The following is a 20,895-nucleotide window of genomic DNA, read 5'->3' on the forward strand; positions in this document are numbered from 1 at the left end:
TAAAGAGCTTAAAAGAGATGCTTGCTGTTGGAGATCAAAAGCTCAGAACTAAGTGGGTCCAACAGCAGATTGTAACAACTTTGCCTGCATAATCTGGTCAAGCTTTCCTTTTGGCACTGCAGAGGACATTGATTTAGAAGTTCACTAGTATACAAAGATCTGGTGGTTGACACTCCAAATACTGGAATCTTAAGCAAAGTACAAACTGATGGAGGAACTCAGTGGGCCAAGCAGCATCTGTGGAGGGAAAATAGGCAGATTACATTTTCGGTTGGGATCCTTCTTCGTTCATCGACTGGAGTAATGCGGCTTTTTCACGGGGCGACTTGACGCAAGAGTTAACCAGAGTGTAACATCGTGGGAACCTCGTGCGATAACAGTACGGCATTCGTGGACCACCGTGGACCACCGTGGCGCTAACGGCAGGTAATCGTGTAACTTGGTGACTCGGGAGAAAATTCAAGAAAGTTTGAATTTCTCCAAGAGTGACTTGTACACTTGTGGTTGAGTATTGCAACATTATATGAACGTAGTGGCCAGTGCGATATCCGTGCGATATCCGTATTAACTCTTGCGTTTACCGTGGGAACTCCTGCGAACGGTGAACCCGGAAGCTGGACAGAGGGGACAGAAGGTGAGTAAAAATTGTCTTCTGTGGGATTGAATTTAAAAAATAAAGATTTGCATCCGCATATGGACATCAACTTATTCATGAATTATGTTAATGAGATTCAAGAAAATAACTATAATCTTTAAAAGGGACTTTAAAAGGGACTTTACTGAAAGGTCCCGCATTTTTATGGTCCGTGAGAAATTTTTCACATGTACTTCTTTGAGAGATACAGCTCGGAGTCCTCGCCGACTAGCGAACGATGCCTTTCCGAAGCAGGGTCCGGAACGCTACCAATCAATGTCCTCCAGAGACCCGTGTAAGGAATGAACTGCACATGCTGGTTTAAACCGAAGACAGACACAAAAAGCTGGAATAACTCAGCGAGTCAAGCAGCATCTCTGGAGCAAAATAGCTGATGTTTCGGGACGAGACACATCTTCAGACTCAATTCCGATTAGGCTGTCTGAAGAAGGGTTCCGATTCGAATCACCACCTATTCTTTTTCTCCAGAGATGCTGCCTGACCCGCTGACTTACTCCAGCTTTTTATGTTTTTCTTCCCAGATCTGAATTACCTGCTGAGTTACACCAACATTTTGTGTCCTTTTGTGCGTATTAACCAGCATCTGCAGTTCCTTTAGACATTACCTAACTTCAGATTTTAGAGATATAGCGCGAAAACAGGCCCTTCGGCCCACCGAGTCCGCCCCGACCACCTATTCTTATCCGGCTTCAGAACGGTTCTTCCTTCCATTCGTTTGGGCACTGACCCGACCTACCAACCTACCTCAATGCGGACATTGGACTTTTTCCCCCTGGAACTGTCCTGAAAACATATATTCTGAACTCTGGTATTTTCCTCTTCGCTCTACCTGGTGTTCTTGTGCATGTGTCGGAAGGAACAGCAGATGCCGGTTTAAAGAGAATGCTGGAGTAACTCGACGGTTCAAAATGCTGGAGTAACTCAACGGGACATGCAGCATCTCTAAAGAGAAGGAACGGGTGACGTTTCGGGTCGAGGCCCTTCTTCAGACTGTACGTGGCTTGGTTATATTCATGTATAGCATTATCTGATATGATTGTATAGCACGCAAACAAAAGTTTATTCCCTGCATAGAATCATACAGCGTAGAAACAGGCCCTTCGACCCAACTTGCCCACACCGACCAATATGTCCCATCTACACTAGTCCCACTTGCCCGCGTTTGGCCCATAACCATCTAAACCTATCCTATCCATGCTTCAGTCTAATGCGTCTTAAACATTGCGACAGTACCTGCCTCAACTACCTTAACGGATTGCTCATTCCATACACCCACCACCCTTTGCGTAAAATAGTTACCCCTTAGGCTCTCATTAAATCATTCCCCCCGAACCTAAACCTGTATCTGCTGGTTCTCGATATGAGACAATAATAACAAACCAAAGCGAGTTAGGACATCAACGGGGAGATCCTGGATAAACCCAAGGTAGCCACAAAATGGAGGAACTCAGCGCAACAGGCAGCATCTCTGGCGAGAAGGAATAGGTGACATTTCGGGTCGAGACCCTTCTGATATGCTGCCTGTCCCGCTGAGCTACAGGTTGTGTCTATCTTCGTTTTAATCCGGCATCTGCAGTTCCTTCCTGGCCGAGCCCGATTGAAAGATGAGAGGCTGGGCGATAGAGCACTGGGTGTGACAAGGATCAGGCTTCAGTAAGCAAAGTAAAGAGAGGTGGCAACGTTATGGAAATGAAGCGGGTAATCCGAGTGATGAGACGGTATCCTCTAATGTGTCGGAAAGAACTGTAGATGTTGGTTTGCGCCGATGATAGACACAGTAATACTGGAGACAGACATAAAATACTGGACGGGCAGCATCTGGATAAAAGGAATGGGTGACGTTTCGGGACGAGACTCTGAAGAAGGGTCTCGAACCGAAACGTCACACATTCCTTCTCTCCAGAGATGCTGCCCGTCCCGCTGTGTTACTCCAGCATTTCGTGTCTATCTTCCGTATGCTCTGTGATGGTCATCTCGGAGTCAAGTGGCAACTCTGGTCTGTAGACACGAGGAACTGCAGATGCAGGAATCACGAGCAAAACACAGAGCGTTGGACGAGCCTGACCCTTTGAGTTCCTCCATCACTTTGTGTGGAAGTCAGGTCTGGACATTGCTTGGCTCAGTCTCAGGCGCCGGCTAACTAGGAAGGTCGAGTCAAAGTCCAGCACTAACACTCAAGAAATAACGTTTGCGGCCTGATGTTCCCAATAATTAATTGAAATCATTAATAAAGTAAATAAATAGATACCGGTCTAATCAGTATCTACGGGATTGGACAGGCTAGATGCAGGAAGAATGTTCCCGATGTTGGGGGAGTCCAGAACCAGGGTCCCAGTTTTACAGTCTACCGTGGGAACTCTTTAACTCAGTAAAGTAAAGTAAAGTAAAGTAAAGTAAAGTAGCCTTTATTGTCATATCAGCGCACAGGCAGCAGTTGATTGTTGCTCTATTCAGTTTCCCAGGGGGTCGGGATGGGACTGGAGTTGGGAGGGAAAGGTGGGGGAGTCGAGGGAGAGGAGGGGGAGACAGATGGGGGTGTCTTCATTTACTGGCGGCGGGTGTCTGTCACTGAAACAGGCAGGTGAGATTTCACATCCACCTTGTGTGTGCCTCTCTCTCTCTCTCCCTCCCTCCCTCTTACACAGGCTGAGAGACTCTGCCTCTGTGAGTGTACGTCTCTTTCTCCCCCTCTCCCACACACAGTAAGACCGAGGTGCTGTGCTCAGTCCATCTGTGTCTCCCACATACACAGTAAAACATGTCTCCAAATGAGCCAATTCAACCATTTATAGTGTGTGAAAAAAAAGTGACATCATTTGTGCCACGTGATGATTTAACAACACTTCACAATGTTCATTCAAGATTTAACGGGAAAGCTCGGGAGACGGACAAGTCACTCGCACAAATAACAGAAATGCCGAGTACCGTGGGAACTCTTTATCTACCCCCCGTTATATCGTGTGATATCGTGCTAGACCACGACCACTTCACTCTGGTTATATCTTGCGTCAAGTCGCCCCGTGAAAAAGCCGCTTAAAGGGTTAGCTGTTATAATGAGATGAAAGGAAGAGGTGCAACAAAAGCCGGTAAATGATAGGTGGATCGAGGTAAGAAAGGGCTGATTGGCAGATGAGTCAGGTGGGGGAAGATTGGGTAGAGGTAGTCAAAGGCTTGAGGTGATGTGGAGAAGACAAAGGGCTGTAGGAATCTGATAAGAAAGGAAGGGAGGAGTGAAATATAGAACAAGAGGGAGGGATGATTGGTAAATGAGAGCATGGGTGTATATGTGGATGGGGTCATGTGGAAATCATCTCTACATCGGTGAGACCAAGCGCAAGCTTGGCGATCGCTTCGCCCCGCACCTCCACTCAGTTCGCAATAACCAACCCGGATCTCCTGGTGGCTCAGCACTTCAACCCCCCCCCCTCCCATTCCGAATCTGTCCTGGGCCTCTGTCATTGCCAGAGTGAGGCCCAGTGCAAATTGGAGGAGCAGCACCTCATATTTCACTTGGGTAGTTTACACCCTGGCGGTATGAACATTGACCTCCAATTTCAGGTAGTCCTTACTTTCTCCCTCCTTATCCTCCCCTTCCCAGCTCTCCCACAAGCCTGCTGTCTCCGCTTCCTTTCTTTTTCCCGCCATCGACATCAGTCTGAAGAAGGGTTTCGACCCGAAACATCGCCTAGTCCTTCTCTCCATAGATGCTGCCTCACTCGCGGGAGTGGGTTTCTCCAGCATTTTTGTCTACCTAGGAAGAACAGCACCTTTTATTCCACCTTGGTAGCCTACAACATATTCGAGTTTGATGCATTGGTTGCATTGAAGCGTACTGTATATAATATTATCAGATTTTGAGATTTGATAATTTTTGTAAATAATCTGTTAAAAGAGGCGTTAAAAAAGGCACATATTTCAAAAATGAATTTGGCACATTAACTAATACAAATCTAGTATCGCTCATGAAGGTCATAAGTGGTAGGAGCCAAGTAGGCCATTCGGCCCATCAAGTCTACCCCGCCAGTCAATCATGGCTGATCTATGTCACCCATTCCTGTTCTCCAGAGATGCTGCTTGTCCCGCTGAGTTACTCTAGCTTTTTGTATCCATCTGCCATCTTCTCCCCATAACCTCTGACATCCGTACTAATCAAGAATCTATCTATCTCTGCCTTAAGAAAAATATCCATTGACTTGGCCTTCATAGCCTTCAGTGCAAAGAATTCCACAGATTCACCACCCTCTGACTAAAGAAATTCCTCCTTATCTCCTTCCTTAAGGAACATCCTTTAATTCTGAGGCTATTATCTCTAGTCCTAGACTCTTCCCACGAGTGGAAACATCCTCTCCACGTCCACTCTTTCCAAGCCTTTCAATATTCGCTACGTTTCAATGAGGTCCCCCCTCACTCTTCTGAACATCAGTGAGTAAAGGTCCAGTGCTGTCAAATGAAATGTGATATAATGTAACTCTCTTGCTGAAAGAAGTGTCCAGGTATATGATTTTCCCAATATTCTGAACTTCAGATCTGGATAATATGAGGACCTTTAGCAGAGGGCCAATATTCAGTTTTCAGTTAAGAAATTGTTTTCTTTCTTTTGCAAAATACCTTTTAATTACAAAACACAAAGGGTTGGAATAACTCAGTAGGCCAGGCAGCATCTGTACATAGAAACATAGAAAATAGGTGTAGGAGGAGGCCATTCGGTCCTTCGAGCCAGCACCGCCATAAATTGTGATCATGGCTGATCGTCCCCAATCAATAACCCGTGCCTGCCTTCTCCCCATATCCCTTGATTCCACTAACCCCTAGAGCTCTATCTAACTCTCTCTTAAATCCATCCAGTGACTTGGCCTCCACTGCCTTCTGTGGCAGGGAATTCCACAAATTCACAACTCTCTGGGTGAAAATGTTTTTTCTCACCTCAGTCTTAAATGGCTTCCCCTTTATTCTAAGACTGTGGCCCCTGGTTCTGGACTCGCCCAACATTGGGAACATTTTTCCTGCATCTAACTTGTCCAGTCATTTTATAATTTTATATGTTTCTATAAGATCCCCCCTCACCCTTCTAAGCTCCAGTGAATACAAGCCTAGTCTTTTCAATCTTTCCTCATATGACAGTCCTGCCATCCTAGCGATCAATCTCATGAACCTACGCTGCACGGCCTCAATCACAAGGATGTCCTTCTTCAAATTCGGAGACCAAAACTGGACACAATACTCCAGATGTGGTCTTACCAGAGCCCTATACAACAGCAGCTATTTACTCCTATACTGAAATCCTCTTGTTATGAAGGCAGTAGAGGAAGTGTGCCCTCCATTTCCTCCATGGTTTCTGCCTGACCTGCTGAGTTGCTCCAGCATTTGGTGTTTTACTCAAGATTCCAGTATCTGCAGTCTCCTTTGGCTCTTAGTTGCAGGTGACCCGTGCTCTCACTCCTGGATATATTCACTCATATATTCACAATTTATACACTCATGTGCCAAAGTCTGAGGTTTTCATGCATTAACCATGTGTAAGATCTTGATTCTTATTGCTATTCTTCTGGCACACTTCTGTTCATGTAGATTTTGATGAATTCAAATCATCATAGTTATAATAAAATTACTTAAATTCATTACTCTGTAATTACACAACCTGGCCACTAAGTGGCTTTCTTTACAAATCGCTTAACTATTTCCTGAAATTGTATTTTGCCATCTCAAATACCATTGGCCGGTATACAAATTTGAATCCAGATTTTACAGCCCAAACACGAGTAATGTACCCAATTATCGTGAATATAGATGGAATATTTTTTGTTGATAAGTTATTTCTAAAGTTAGAGAACAAATTTCAAAAAGGTTTGTGTGCAAACAGATCCTACTCAAATTATACCTAAATAGAGTTATTGTAACAAGCTTATTGATAACAACTTAAGAAAAACGAGCATACTGCTGCAAGAAGAAAAATTAACATTAAAATTAGAACTTTGGAGCAGATGATAACGTGTTCCATGGAATCAGAGAATGGTTATATCAGAGAAAGAAGCTTTTCAGCCCATCTTATCTGCTCACTTCACTACCAACTCAACTCTTGAATTCCATCCCCAACGTTTTGCATTTTTTCTATCACCATATCCTACTTTGGCCAAAGGAAATCTTCCTCCCCTGTATCTGCACACAGTTATTTCAGATTTTAACCAAAAGCTGTGTGAAAAAAAACCTCACTCTTAATTTTCTTTCCCTTTAATTAATTGCTGTGACTTCTGGTCCTTGATCCCAAAGGGACGGTTTCCAATTGTCCAATCTGTCCATTCCCTTCTTTATTTTATCTATGCATTTGAAATATCATCTTGGCTTTTTCTTGGAAATCACTGCCATCCCCTTTGTAATTTTTTGACACTCATCTCAGGAAGCATTCTCATAAATCTTTTCTGGACCTTTTCTAACACCTTTGAATTCTTACTACAAAGTAATGCAACAATATTGTGCACAGTTTTCCGTGTGAAGCCAGCCAAGTGTTTTATGAAGCATCAGCATGACATCTCTTTATACTCTGTGCCTCTGTCAATAAAGCCAGGATTGTGGTTGCTGGTTTCTCAACCTGCCCCGCCACTTTCAGTGATTTGTGCATGAATAGCCCAGGGTCTGAAGAACGGTCTTGACCGGAAATGTCACCCATTCCTTGTCTCCAGAGATGCTGCCTGATCTGCTGAGTTATTCCAACATTTAGTGTCTATTCAAGGTTCCCACTGCTCCTTTGTTCTATTTGGCTCACTGCATTCTTCCTACCAAAGTCAGCTATTGGGAGAAGGCAGGAGAATGGGGTTAGGAGGGAGATATAGATCATCCAGGATTGAATGGCACAGTAGACTTGATGGGCCGAATGGCCTACTGCCACTTCTATCTCTTATGATCTTATGCAAGTCTGTCACCTGACATTTCTCCGCATTAAGTTTCATTTGCCATGCGTCAACCCATTGCAACAAACTATTTTATATTTGCTCAAGTCTATCACTATCCTCTTTGCAGAAGACAAGACTGCCATGCTTAATGTCATCTGCAAACTTAGAAATTGTGCCTTGCAATCCCAAGTCTAGATTGTTAATATCGATCGAATAAAGCAATGTGCCTACCATTGTTCCTTGGGGAACGCCATGATTCACATTCCTCCAGTGTGAAAAATTATTCACCAGTACTCTCTGGTACTGTCTGCTGCTTTGCCTAGTTAGTATCCATGTTATTGCCTTGTTTGCATCACACGTTTCAATGTTACTGGTAGGTCTGCTATGTATCAACTTATGTAAAGCCTTCTGAAAGTCCACAGGTTGATCACGTTATCTTTATCAATTCTATCTGCTCTTTCATCAGAAAATTCCGTTGTGGAATGAGAGGATTTCTTCAAGTACCTTCCGGTAGATTTAAGAATGTGGAAGACATTTGAAATGGCTAAATTGTGCCAGATTCCTCTATAGATGATAAGGAGGAATGACAAACCTCATGGGGTTTTTGCTAAAGTTGAAACTGTCAAATTGGATCTGATTAAATTCCTGGCTGGAATAACAAATCAGGCTGCTGACTGGCTTTCATTCAAAGGTGCTCAAAGAAATGATGTCTCTGCTTTGTGAATCTCTCTCTGGTACATGCACTTTGAAAAAGAAAAATATCTGCAAATTTGCTGTTTTCATTGCTATTATCAACTTCAGTAATTTCTAATCTATGTTGCTCTTCTAAAACTGTCAGATTGACAATGCAATCATTATAATGGAATCATTTGCAAAATAATATCTTAAAATGCCTGAAAGTATAATTTCAAGGAACAAAGAGAGGCAGCATAAGGAATGAACATGACAAACGACTTTAGAAGTGAGATCTATTATGAATTTTTATTTCATTCCTTATATTCAATTGTGGATGTTAATTATTGTAGATAGATTTTTTTTTTCTTTTGTTGGCACTTGGTAAAAAGCAAATGTAAAAACATATTATAAATAGTCCACAAATTTACACAATTGAACCAGGTGCAGCACCTGCACACAATAAACTCAGTGGTCTAGACCATGGTAATAACAAGATAATTACCAATGAGATGTACCATCTGGCTCACGGTTCACCCATTTGGAGAGATTCTAATATCCCACCATTGTAACATCTAATTGTTTTTTAAATGATTCCAAGGTTTCTAGCTGCATTACACCACAAGGAATCACCGTCAGAAAATGCTGGAAGCATTCAGCGGTTAAAATGCGTGTCTGCCCTGGATTACGAATGCCCGATTTACGGACACCGCATGCATACAGTGAGCGATTAGGAAACTGCATAGGGTAGATAGTCAAAAGATTTCACCCTGGGGTGGAAATGTCATAGACCACAGGGCTATTAAGAAGATGTGCGGGGCAAGGTATTTTTACATAGGGGATGCTGGGTGCCTGGAAGGCGCTGCCAGGGATGGTGGTGGAATCAATAATGTTAATGGATTTTAAGAGACTTTTAAATAGACACGTGAAACATAGAAACATAGAAAATAGGTGCAGCAGTAGGCCATTCGGCCCTTTGAGCCTGCACCGCCATTCAATATGATCATGGCTGATCATCAATATGATCATGGCTGAACATACAGGGAATGGAGGAATATGGATGATGTGCAGAGATGATTTGTTTAATTTGGCATTATTTTTGACACAGACATCCTGGGTCGAGGAGCCTATTCCTATGTTGTTCTATATCATTACGTAAAATGCTGGCTAGGAAAAGCATGGGTATCAGCATGGCATGGGTTCAGCATTCAATCAGCATGGGTATCTACGGATGGAGCCGCAGGGATGGGTGAAATTTTAAATGTATATTCTTGTTTGATTTTACTGTGGCGAATGTCATGGAAGCTGAGAAATTCAGGTAAATGGATTGTGCCCTCTTGGACCATATGCAAGTTTAAAAAAAGGTGGTGTTTGCGGTCGTAAAACACATTAAGGTAGATAAGAACCCAGGCCTGAACAAGGGCATCCTTGATCCTTGTGGGAAGCTTGGGAAGAAATTGCAGACGCTCTTGCAGATATATTTGCATCATTTATAGCATCTGGAAGACGGGAGGTTGCCGAATGTGGTATCATTGTTTAAGGAGGGCAGCCAAGACAAGCCAGAGTAATGCAGGCTGGTGAGCCTGACAGCAGTGGAGGGGATTGTGTGGGACAGGATCTATCAGTAGTTCAATAAGTATGTACTGGTTGGGGATAATCAGCATTGCTTTGTGAAATAAGAAACTGTGCCTCACAAATCTGTCTGAGATATTTGACGAGGTCACCAAGCAAAACTTTAAAATTAGCTCTTTAAAAATCATAATGTATAATTCTGTCCTTAACCACAGCACATTTTGTATTGTTTCTTGTTCAAAACAAGGTATTTTGAAGCAATTAATCAGACAGGATTAATACAATGTGAAATAGAGGAATGAAGAATGGAACGGCAGTAACATATGTCTGCTTTGCCAGTCTCTTTGAGTGTTGACAGATTATACTGTGTAGAATCAATTGGTACCTGCCCATTTTGCATTGACTCTCACAATTCTCCTCCCTGAATTCTCCAGTACTCTGGGATTTATGTCATTTATTCCAAGTGGCATTTTAAAAAGCCCCATTGAGCTTGTTGAAGAGTTTTATTTGTTAAACTTGGGAGAGTAAGTTGGGAGAATATTTTCCTCATATCATTTCTTGGAAATAATGAATAAGCTTGGATAAATGGTATTTTCAATGAAATGAATTATGTTATTCTACGGTAGACAAAAATGCTGGAGAAACTCAGCAGGTGAGGCAGCATCTATAGAGCGAAGGAATAGGTGACGTTTCGGGTCGAGACCCTTCTTCAGCCATTTGGTTTCTAAGTAATTCCATTATCAGATACAATTAAAAATCCCAAATTTAAAAAAAATGTTAATTATCTATAAAGTAGGTAAATCGTCAAATAATATAACAAATGGGCATAGTTAAAATCACAAAATGCTCTATTTTGTTAGGCTACAACATTTATTCTATTGTGCTCTGAAATGCTGTCTCATGATAACAAACTGGAGATAGAAGTTGATGCCTTAGACTCCACATTCCTTTTGGCCTTCTGAACAAGGGATCTTGCCAATTAGAGCACTTTGAAAATAAATTTCTCTTCAGATTCCAGCAAATCCTCTGGGCTGGAACATACTACAACGGGCCATAATTGTCAAGTAGTAAGTCTTGCCTGTTGGGAATACCTGTCTCCATTGATGCACTAGACCTTGACTTAGGCATTGAAGTGAGAATGCTCAAATCGTGGGAACTTGCTCATCTCTCCCTGAGACTGAAGATATTTTGCTTCTAAACAAAGATCAAGACAAATTGAGGATGCTAAAAATGACAGATAGCTAACCTAGTTGAGGAAAGAGACTGGCAGAACACTTAAACAATTTCCACATCAAGACCATAAAAATTATTGTTAATCCAATTGTCGTGCAATTTTTGTGTGTAATTTATGCTCTCACTATTTTTTACCATGAAGGCATCAAAGATCCTTCCTGGTATTCTGTATTTATTACAGACTGTGGTTTATTCACAACCACACTGCCCTCAAATATCCAACACAAACTCCAGCAATTAATTAATCCAACCTTGAATACAAGGCAGAAATTAGCAATTCATGTATTATTTAAAAAATGGCATTGAATGTAATTCAGGAGGCTCATTTATATATTCAACTATCACCAAATATTTGACAGTACTGTAACGGGAGGCCCTTGGGATATGCGAGTATGTTGGTTTTGCCAGTCAACTGGTTTCGAACTGGCAGGCGGATTTCCTTTCTGTTTTTGACTGCGAGATAATTAATCTGCCCTGGAGACTTTTGTTTCTTTCCTTGTTAATGAGATGTTTACAGCTAAGCCTGCTTTTGACAAATGGATCTCTGCAGGGCTCCATTCCTGCCATAGATGACAAAAGGAAAGTCTTATATTTGTCAGTTGATTGTAACATGTACAGGTTTATTGAAACTGATGGTATTTCAGTTTGAAAAATGTGATGACATTTTTATATATCGTTTTATATATTGTCGTGCTAAACAAAAAAAGGTCCCGACACGAAACATCCCCTCCAGGGATGCTGCCGGACTTGCTCAGTTACTACAGCACTTTGTATCTTTTTTTTGTATACCAGCATTTGAGTGAGAGCACTATTACAAACCAGTGCTAAGAGGTTGGCTATTTTCATGAGGAATGGTTTTCTGTAACACGGCATCATCTGAGTGGAATATTCATTAATTCATTTAGCTGATGTGCATGCTGCAAACAATGGCAACCAAAAGTAGAAAATGTACACAATCCAGCATTCCTAAGGTTCACAAAAATGGATTGGAAAAAAGTGATGACATTGAAATGACAATGAAAATATGATCAATTTCCAGAGATGAGATAAGCTTAAAAAGCTGTAAGTGAGGAATTAATACAACTGTGTGTGTTGTGGTCATATCTTCAAGTCTATGCTGCCTTTGAGTGCAGAATTGCTGAGTTTTCCCTCTGGTGTTTATTGCTGCATTTTCCCATTTCAATCAATGGAAACTTGAGAGTAGCCTCTCGAGGTAGTCATAACTGTCGTATCATTATATCAACTACATTATAATGGTCATTCTAAAAAGACAGAAATAGTAATATCAGATAATACTTTTGCATTCTCCAGATCAACAATTAGCCACTTGCATTCAGAAAAAAATAGGTCTATGGAGGATACCATCCCCCTTCAAACTACATTCTGTGCTGGATTACCTTAACAATAAAACCACCTATGTCACGGTGCTATTCATTGACTACAACTCAACCTTCAACACCATAATACCGAATAAGCTCATCTGTAAACTCCTGGACCTTGGCAACTCCATCTTCAACTGGCTTCAGTCCTTGTTGATTGGCATATCTCAGTCAATTCGAATTGGTCTCAACATTTTCTCCACACTGACCCTCTTCACTGGTGCTAATCAGGGTTGTGTGCTCAGTCCCTTGCTCTTCTCAATATATATTTATGATTGTACGACCAAGTACAGTGACAACTCAATCTTTAAGTTCGCTGATAATGCCACTTCAACACTTCAGCCAAATCAACAACTATGATGAGATGGAGTAGAGGCATGGTATCATGAACCTTGAGTCATGGTGACAGAAAAATAGCCTTTAAACCTAGCAAGACAAAAGAGTTGGCTGTTGACTTAAAGAAGCGGAGACATGACCTTTCCTTTTCAACAAAGCAGCCATAGAGATGGTTGACAGTATCAGGTTGCTGGGCATCCATATTACCAGCAACTTAACCTTGCCGTATTTACTTTCTTAGGCGTCAGAGAAGATTCAGCATGCCCACGAGGATTCCACGGATGCACATTAGAATAAATTCTGATGGGTTGCATCTTAACCTTTTATGGAAACGTCTCATCTCTTGATCAGCTGAACACAGCCCAGTCCATCACAGGCTCGTCACTTCCTTCCACCCAGTCCATCTTAAAGTTGTGTTGCATCAATAAGGCTGGAAGCATCATCAAGCATGCCTGCCACTTTTCGCCATTCTGCCTTCAGAGAGAAGGTCATCAACTCAGTGAAAGATGCTCTTTGGTCTGCCCGAGCGTTGTTGACCACCCAGTGGAGCGAGATGTCCATCAGGGACTGTTGCCGACTGGCTCGCTACAGACTGCAGCAGTACGTGCTGAGGGACGCACTGGTACAGCCAACGCCAAGGCTGGGTGGGGGAGGACCACAGTTTAGGGTCCTTCCGCTGCTGGACATGGGGGGCCGGGTGTGGTGGAGACGCCCCTCAAAATAAGGGAAGGGATTCCACGCCAGTGGGCGACATGAGTGGCAAGGGTTGGGGGGATACATTTGTGATTTGGGGAAACTGTATCGTATGTATGTATAGCCTCCGAGAATGTCGGATGGAGTTTTGTTAGGATCATGTATTGTATATATTTATTTCTCAAATAAAGTCTACTTTGAAATAAAAAACAAGATGGAGAGCTCAGGCATCCAGACTGATGAACTTCCCCACTGATATCAGACTTCATAACCACTCATCTCATCCACATTTCCCCTCCTGGATACTATTAATACTATTAATCTCAACCTCATTCGGTTATTCCATTGTTGCACTGTAGATTTTTTTTGGAGTACTTCTGATTGCATTACAATCTTTGCACCATTCTGCTGCTTCTTCTTTCGTGTGGCGTGCACAGCCTAAAGTCGTTGGACAACTTGTTCTCTTTGATCTTCCGTTTGTGCACGTCGAGTTGATTGCATTAGTCGAAACAGGGCGGACCATGTGAAGGTTGCAATCTTCCACCCCACTATTCTGTTGTTTTGTACCTGTTTTTATTGTATTTATTATTACTGTGAGTATGCTGTATAATCTGATAGCTTCACGTGAACAAGGTATAGAGGTCCAGCAGGGGCTCCGCACCATTGAAATGAATAAAGTTATTAAACATACACTACATTTTCCAGGTCATTTTCCCTATTTAACAATGATCAACTGTGAGGAAGTCTGCCATTTCCAATTGATGGAATTGATCACACATTTTATGATTTCCACTGTGAAAATGAAGCCGGCGGTTCAGAAATGTGTATTTGCATATATTTTGGAATTAAGGGTTTTTTAACTGTCAGTGGGTTAGGTGTGTCAGTAGTCAACTCCCTGAACATTAGTAGGTAAACATGGGATTGTCCTGATATTTCGTGGTTTCATTCAACACTAAATTCTGCATTTAATAATGTTGCATGGTATGAATAAAAGCACTTTACTGATTGCTGCTACAGAAAAAATGATTGGCATTCTGCATTGCCCCGAGATTAATGTGGAGATTGGTTGCTGATGGAGGTAAATGGTGACAGCTGTGTTCTGTTCTAGGTTGCTATCCATTTAACCTGCAGTATATTACTGGAAAATCATAATTAGTCTTAAACCTGAAATTGAATTCTATTTAACTATGACTGTTGTATTGACCTCTATCATCCACCATATCATTTTTCATCATTTACTGTTATTTCAACATTAAATGGAATATATTCAGTAGAATGTTCGTTTGAGGATTTGTCAGTCATTCTTGTTTAGATTTTTGTATTGCTGTCTCTTTACTTTTTCTTTCATTTCTGATATCACCTGATTTCTACTTTACCTCAATTTGTGTCCCATTTATCATGTAGTTAAACACAGTCCTCTGCAATTATCATCTAATTTACTGCAAGAGCTGTGTAATGTTGGAGTGCATTGAACTGCAGAGCCATGGGTGCAACCAATATCTTTGTGATTAGTGGAGAATGCATTTCTAGAATCAGCAGAATATTATACCAAGAAGCATATCTTCCTACAAACAGTACATAAATTAATAGTGTGTTGTTTTGCAGCAACCATTTGCCCTATTTAGTGGGCCAATAATAAAGATGAAAGCTTCAAAGAAACATATTGACAGTTTGAACTAATGTATGGTAAAGCCCCGTCCCACTTTCACGACCTAATTGGCGACCTCTGCCGAGTTTGCCCTTGACTCATACTCGCAGCATGGTCGCCACGAGGTCGTAGGAGGTCGTAACTCTTCCTCATGCTCATGAGTGGTCTACGCATACTCGTGGCCTCAAGTAGGTCGCGGCGTTTTTTCCAGCCTGATAAAAAATGCCCACGAGTAAAAACAAGGTCGGCATGGAAAAAATCGATACTTTTTACTCGTAGGTAGGTCGTAGTAGGTCGTGGTGGTAGTCGTAGGTAGTCGCAGGTAGTCGTAGGTCGGTAACTGGCCCGAGAAAAAAATTGCAAACATGACATCATTTTATCATGTGATCATTTTCCACTCGTAGCTAGTCGTAGTTGGTCTTAGGTGTGGAAGACTGAGGTCGAGGGGGGTTGTAGGAGGCCAGAGACATAGTCGTAGGAGGTCGTGGACATAATCATAGGAGGTTGTAGACATAGTTGTAGGAGGTCTTAGACATAGTCATAGGAGGTCTTTTACTTTGGCGAGTCAACACGACCTTGACATTTTTTTCAACTCGTCCAGGGTCTTCTAAACTCGTGGATTAGGTCGTCCAAGTGGGACAGGCCCTTTACAGTACTTCAGGGAGCATGAAATCAGCACTAGTCATATTTTCAAAATGGCGAAACCAAGATAAAATTTCAAATTTTGAGTTGTTGGCAATATCATAACTATCTTGACAAAACACAGCGCTGGAGTAATTCAGCGGATTAGGCAGTATCCAGGCATATTGTGTCTTTTTTTTGTAAACACATGCAGTTTCTTGTTTCTTCATAAATAATAGCCCTGGATTTTGTTGGTAAATGCCAGCATATGCAGAAATTCCATGTCTTTCTAACATACATGGGAATGATTGGCTCAGAATGTATGAGCTCTATCACTGAACTCCCCATATGGTCCAGCAATGGGGCTGTATCTTACTGAGTTTCTTTTGCATTTATACTGGGGAATTAGTGCTTAGATCTTGTGTCAAGTTGTCCTTGGCTCAGCAATCATGAGCTCATTGATTTTATTGAGGATTGTAGAGCTGGGGAAGAAAGTTAAAAGTTCCTATTTAAAATTTTGTGGTCGTATTTTATATGTTCAATTATGTAAGTTTTCTTTACGTTAGATCGATAGTTTTTAAAAGGTACCATTTAAATATTTCTTTTTAAAATACATGTCAAAGACATTTGGAAACATTTAAAATCCATAGCATTGATAGCCAGCAAAGGTGGATGTCGGCCTTGAATGACAAAACTGAAATTCTCAACAAAAACAGAAACCTAATTTGAAGGAAACAGTAACTCTGCTTGTCTTTGGTTTAAACCATTTAATCTGCCTCACTCTCTTAATGCTACCGTTTTAACCTGAAGTTTCAGATTTCTAATATCCTATATCATTTTATTTTTGTCAATTTGAAATTCTTGCCCTGGTTAATGGTTTGGTAGTGAAGGGCCTGTCACACTTTCACGACCTAATTCACGACCTCTGCCGAGTTTTCCCTCGACTCATACTCGCAGCATGGTCGTCACAAGGTCGTAGGAGGTCTTAGGTAGGTCGTAGCAGGCCGTGATGCTAGTTGTGGGTACTCGTGGCATCAAGTAGGTTGGGGCGTTTTTCTAGCATGATGAAAAATGTCCACGAGTAAAAAAGGTCATGAATTAGGTCGTGAAAGTGGGACAGGCCCTTAACAGTTTGCAAGGGTCTTCTTGTACCAGGACGACTTGAATTAATAATGTGTGTGGATATAATATGAAATTGAAACATTGTTTTGAATGGCTGAATCCTATTTTGTAGATGTAATTTCTAGTCATATACACTCTAGACAGGGGAAACATCAATTTTATTCCATAGTTGCCTGCATCTTGAGAAATTTGTAGTTAGTGTTCGTCTTGGTATATAATAATATGTTGACTTTGCAGCGAAGTGAAAAAAATTATGGATTATTTGCATTCTAATTGTGTATCCTCTTAGCTGTTGCCAAGACCTGCAGGTTGAAAATTCTGCAGATTTTTTTCAACAGTTCTGATACCTGCAGGTGTTTTAAACAATTTTGTCCCCAATGTTTGCATTGGTGGAAGTGCAATTAAGCAAGAAACCTACATTCAGCTTCCTTGGTGCAGATAGTTTCCTCAAAGCTCTAACAGTGATTTAATTGCACCGAGGAAATTCTAGGCCAAGCTGAGGACTAATTAATTAGACTATTAAAACAAATGTACATTTGTCTGCCTAGAATTTTCTCTATCCATGCATTTCAGCAGGAGTACATGAAGAACAAATGTAAAGAGATAATTCATTCCATTCATTCATGCTAAAGCCCCTGTCCCACTGTGCGAGGTAATTCACGAGTTCTCCCGAGTTTTCCTCTGATTCAAACTCGGAGAATGTCCGTAGCGGGTCCGTAGGAGTTCATGGATGTCTCGTAGCAGCTCGTAATGCTAACGGTAGGTATTCTGGACATCCAGTAACTTATGTTTTTTCATCCCTGCAAAAAATGTCCACAAGTAAAAAAATACTCGTGATGAAAAAATTGTTACTTTTTATACCTACCGTTAGCATTATGAGCCGCTATAACCATATAACCATATAACAATTACAGCACGGAAACAGGCCATCTCGGCCCTACAAGTCCGTGCCGAACAACATTTTTCCCTTAGTCCCACCTGCCTGCACTCATACCATAACCCTCCATTCCCTTCTCATCCATATGCCTATCCAATTTATTTTTAAATGATACCAACGAACCTGCCTCCACCACTTCCACTGGAAGCTCATTCCACACCGCTACCACTCTCTGAGTAAAGAAGTTCCACCTCATGTTACCCCTAAACTTCTGTCCCTTAATTCTGAAGTCATGTCCTCTTGTTTGAATCTTCCCTATTCTCAAAGGGAAAAGCTTGTCCACATCAACTCTGTCTATCCCTCTCATCATTTTAAAGACCTCTATCAAGTCCCCCCTTAACCTTCTGCGCTCCAGAGAATAAAGACCTAACTTATTCAACCTTTCTCTGTAACTTAGTTGCTGAAACCCAGGCAACATTCTAGTAAATCTCCTCTCTACCCTCTCTATTTTGTTGACATCCTTCCTATAATTAGGCGACCAAAATTGTACCCCATACTCCAGAATTGGCCTCACCAATGCCTTGTACAATTTTAACATTACATCCCAACTTCTATACTCAATGCTCTGATTTATAAAGGCCAGCACACCAAAAGCTTTCTTTACCACCCTATCTACATGAGATTCCACTTTCAGGGAACTGTGCACAGTTATTCCCAGATCCCTCTGTTCACCTGCATTCTTCAATTCCCTACCATTTACCATGTACGTCCTATTTTGATTTGTCCTGCCAAGGTGTAGCACCTCACATTTATCAGCATTAAACTCCATCTGCCATCTTTCAGCCCATTCTTCCAAATGGCCTAAATCACTCTGACATCCACGAACTCCCCCGCTACGGACATTCTCCAAGTTCGAATCAGGGGAAAACGCGGAAGAACTCGTGAATGACCTCGTACAGTGGGACAGAGGCTTAATGCATTTTCACTTTTAATGTATGCTAGACCATGCGTGGACCCGTTGGGTCCTGTTCCCCCAACGCAAAATTCCACCAAACGGCGCATGTGTGGCGCAGGCACGACTGCTGCATTCAAAGTTGTGGCATTGACGGCATAAATTAAGTTAAAGTTAATAAAGTGAATAGAGGACCCATGGAGCCGTTTGTAAAATAGAAGGAAACTTACCTGTGGAGCCGTGGGGTACCCGTTGTGAGGCCAGGCATGTACACGCGCAAAAAAAAAGGTGATCTGAAAATTGGCAAAGGTCCCAACTGCGCACGCGCGGATACCGGACCCACCGCGCACGTGCAGGGAGACGGTGTAATTTTGCGTCACTGCTGTGCCACCAGCGCCATTTTCAATTGTGACGCGGTTGACGGGCCTCCCCCAACTGTGCAGGTGCGGCTGGCAAGTGATGGCGTTGTATAAAGTTAATTTAAGTTTTAAATGTCAATAACTTGTAAAATATAACATCAATCTGAATGAAACTTGCTACTGCACACCGCGGGACAATAGTGAGTAAGGTGGGCCTAAAATTGTGGCGCTATCGTGTACCATTTTGGCAGGGTTTAGAACTAAAATAGAATATATTTATTGTAAGTTTCTCTATGGGCATGAGCACTATCCTAGTGCCTGCAAACTAACCTCTTTAATAGTACAGATTTGCAGATGCTCAGTGTTCGGGGGAAATAGGGGGCTGTTTGGCTCATCAAATACATTTGAGTTGAACGTAAGGGCCAGCCTCTCCCCTAAGCCTGGAAAATTATTTTCTTAAGAGCATTTGTGTCAGTACAGATGCAACAACCTCCCTGTATGTTTCACTGGAAACATTGCACAATTGTAACTGAGCTGTTAATCTTTTGCCTTTAAATTTTGTGCAGTAACCTACTTCAGAGAGACTCTATTGAATTAATATGGTTTTGTGATGGTGCCCAGGTATAAAATGAAAAACCTGGATTGGATTATGCAGAGTAATGTGAAGATCTATTTTAAAAGTGTTCTATAAAAGGTAAATTATTAATAAAGGTAACCATTGGAGAATTGATTCACTGAGACTGCAATGTTGCGTTTGAAAGAAACAGTTTATGTTTCAGGTCCGGGATCTTTAATTAGAAAAATATACCTTTTTGATCGCATTTGCTGCCAACGGGAGTAACTTTCAACTCCCTGCACCAGGTAATGAGATGGCTCTTTATGAGAAATGGAGGAAAGGAAAAGTCCAATTTAGTTCATTTGCTTTCTGTGAGTAAACCAATAATCCGTCATGGGGCGGGTTCCTAGAGGAATGGAATCTAATAGCTATATGTGACCTTGACAATGTGCAAGAATTTGCTAACAAAGCAGTACAGTCAGACAAAGCAGCAGCAGCACATGAACAGGCAGGTAATCGAGGGATTTCGACCATGTGCAGGCAGATGGAATTACTATCGATTGGCATCATGGTCGGCACAGACATCATTGGCCAAGGTTCCTGTGCTGTACTGTTATATATTCTGCGATCTATCAATCGCAGGCTGTTCCACTCCCTCATGGGGCTGGTGGCTATTCACACTATACGCTCACTCGCTGAAACGCTATTTTAGGCAGACACTGTACTGGACAGTAATTGAAATTGTTGCAATCTGAATTATGCACTTTTTTCAGTAAGAGCTTGCTGCCTGTAAGAGTTGCAATCCTTGCTAATAATATTTGGAACACTGGGAGCAAGGGTTCCCAACCTGGGGTAAATTCCATATCATTAATAGGAATGATGCTTTATGTCAATACATTTGGTGTGTCAAAATCCAAGCCCAAGTTGATACTGGGTTGTCAGTCTAATTTTAAACAGAAGATAGACACAAATTGCTAAAGTAACTCAGCAGGACACGCAGCATCTCTGGAGAGACGGAATGGGTGACGCTTCGGGTCGAGTCCATTTTGTGCAGCATTTTGTGTCTATCTTCGGTGTAAACCAGCATCTACAGTTGCAACATGCATTTGGCATTCATATTCCCAATAACTCTGCAGTTACCAAAAACTTGAACCTGCTGTTTGAAAGCATTCTGAAACTGATCGGCGAGACTTTTCACATGTCAGGCGTTGAGTGAGGTGATCGTCAGATGACTTGTTCATAACAAAATCTTGTCCACTGAGAATATAGTTAACAGAAAGCAGAGACACATTGCAATCTTTGTTCTCTGCTAAAAATGTCAAGCTTTAAAAGA

At 41.7% G+C, this 20,895-nt stretch overlaps 1 protein-coding gene across 4 annotated transcripts in view; it reads left to right on the plus strand.

Annotated features, from left to right (window-relative positions):
* naaladl2 (N-acetylated alpha-linked acidic dipeptidase like 2) overlaps positions 1–20,895 on the plus strand; it is a 663,050-nt gene that overhangs the window by 216,811 nt on the left and 425,344 nt on the right. The window lies entirely within an intron of this gene.

Source organism: Amblyraja radiata, chromosome 13 (assembly GCF_010909765.2).
Source record: "Amblyraja radiata isolate CabotCenter1 chromosome 13, sAmbRad1.1.pri, whole genome shotgun sequence".
NCBI lineage: Eukaryota > Metazoa > Chordata > Chondrichthyes > Rajiformes > Rajidae > Amblyraja > Amblyraja radiata.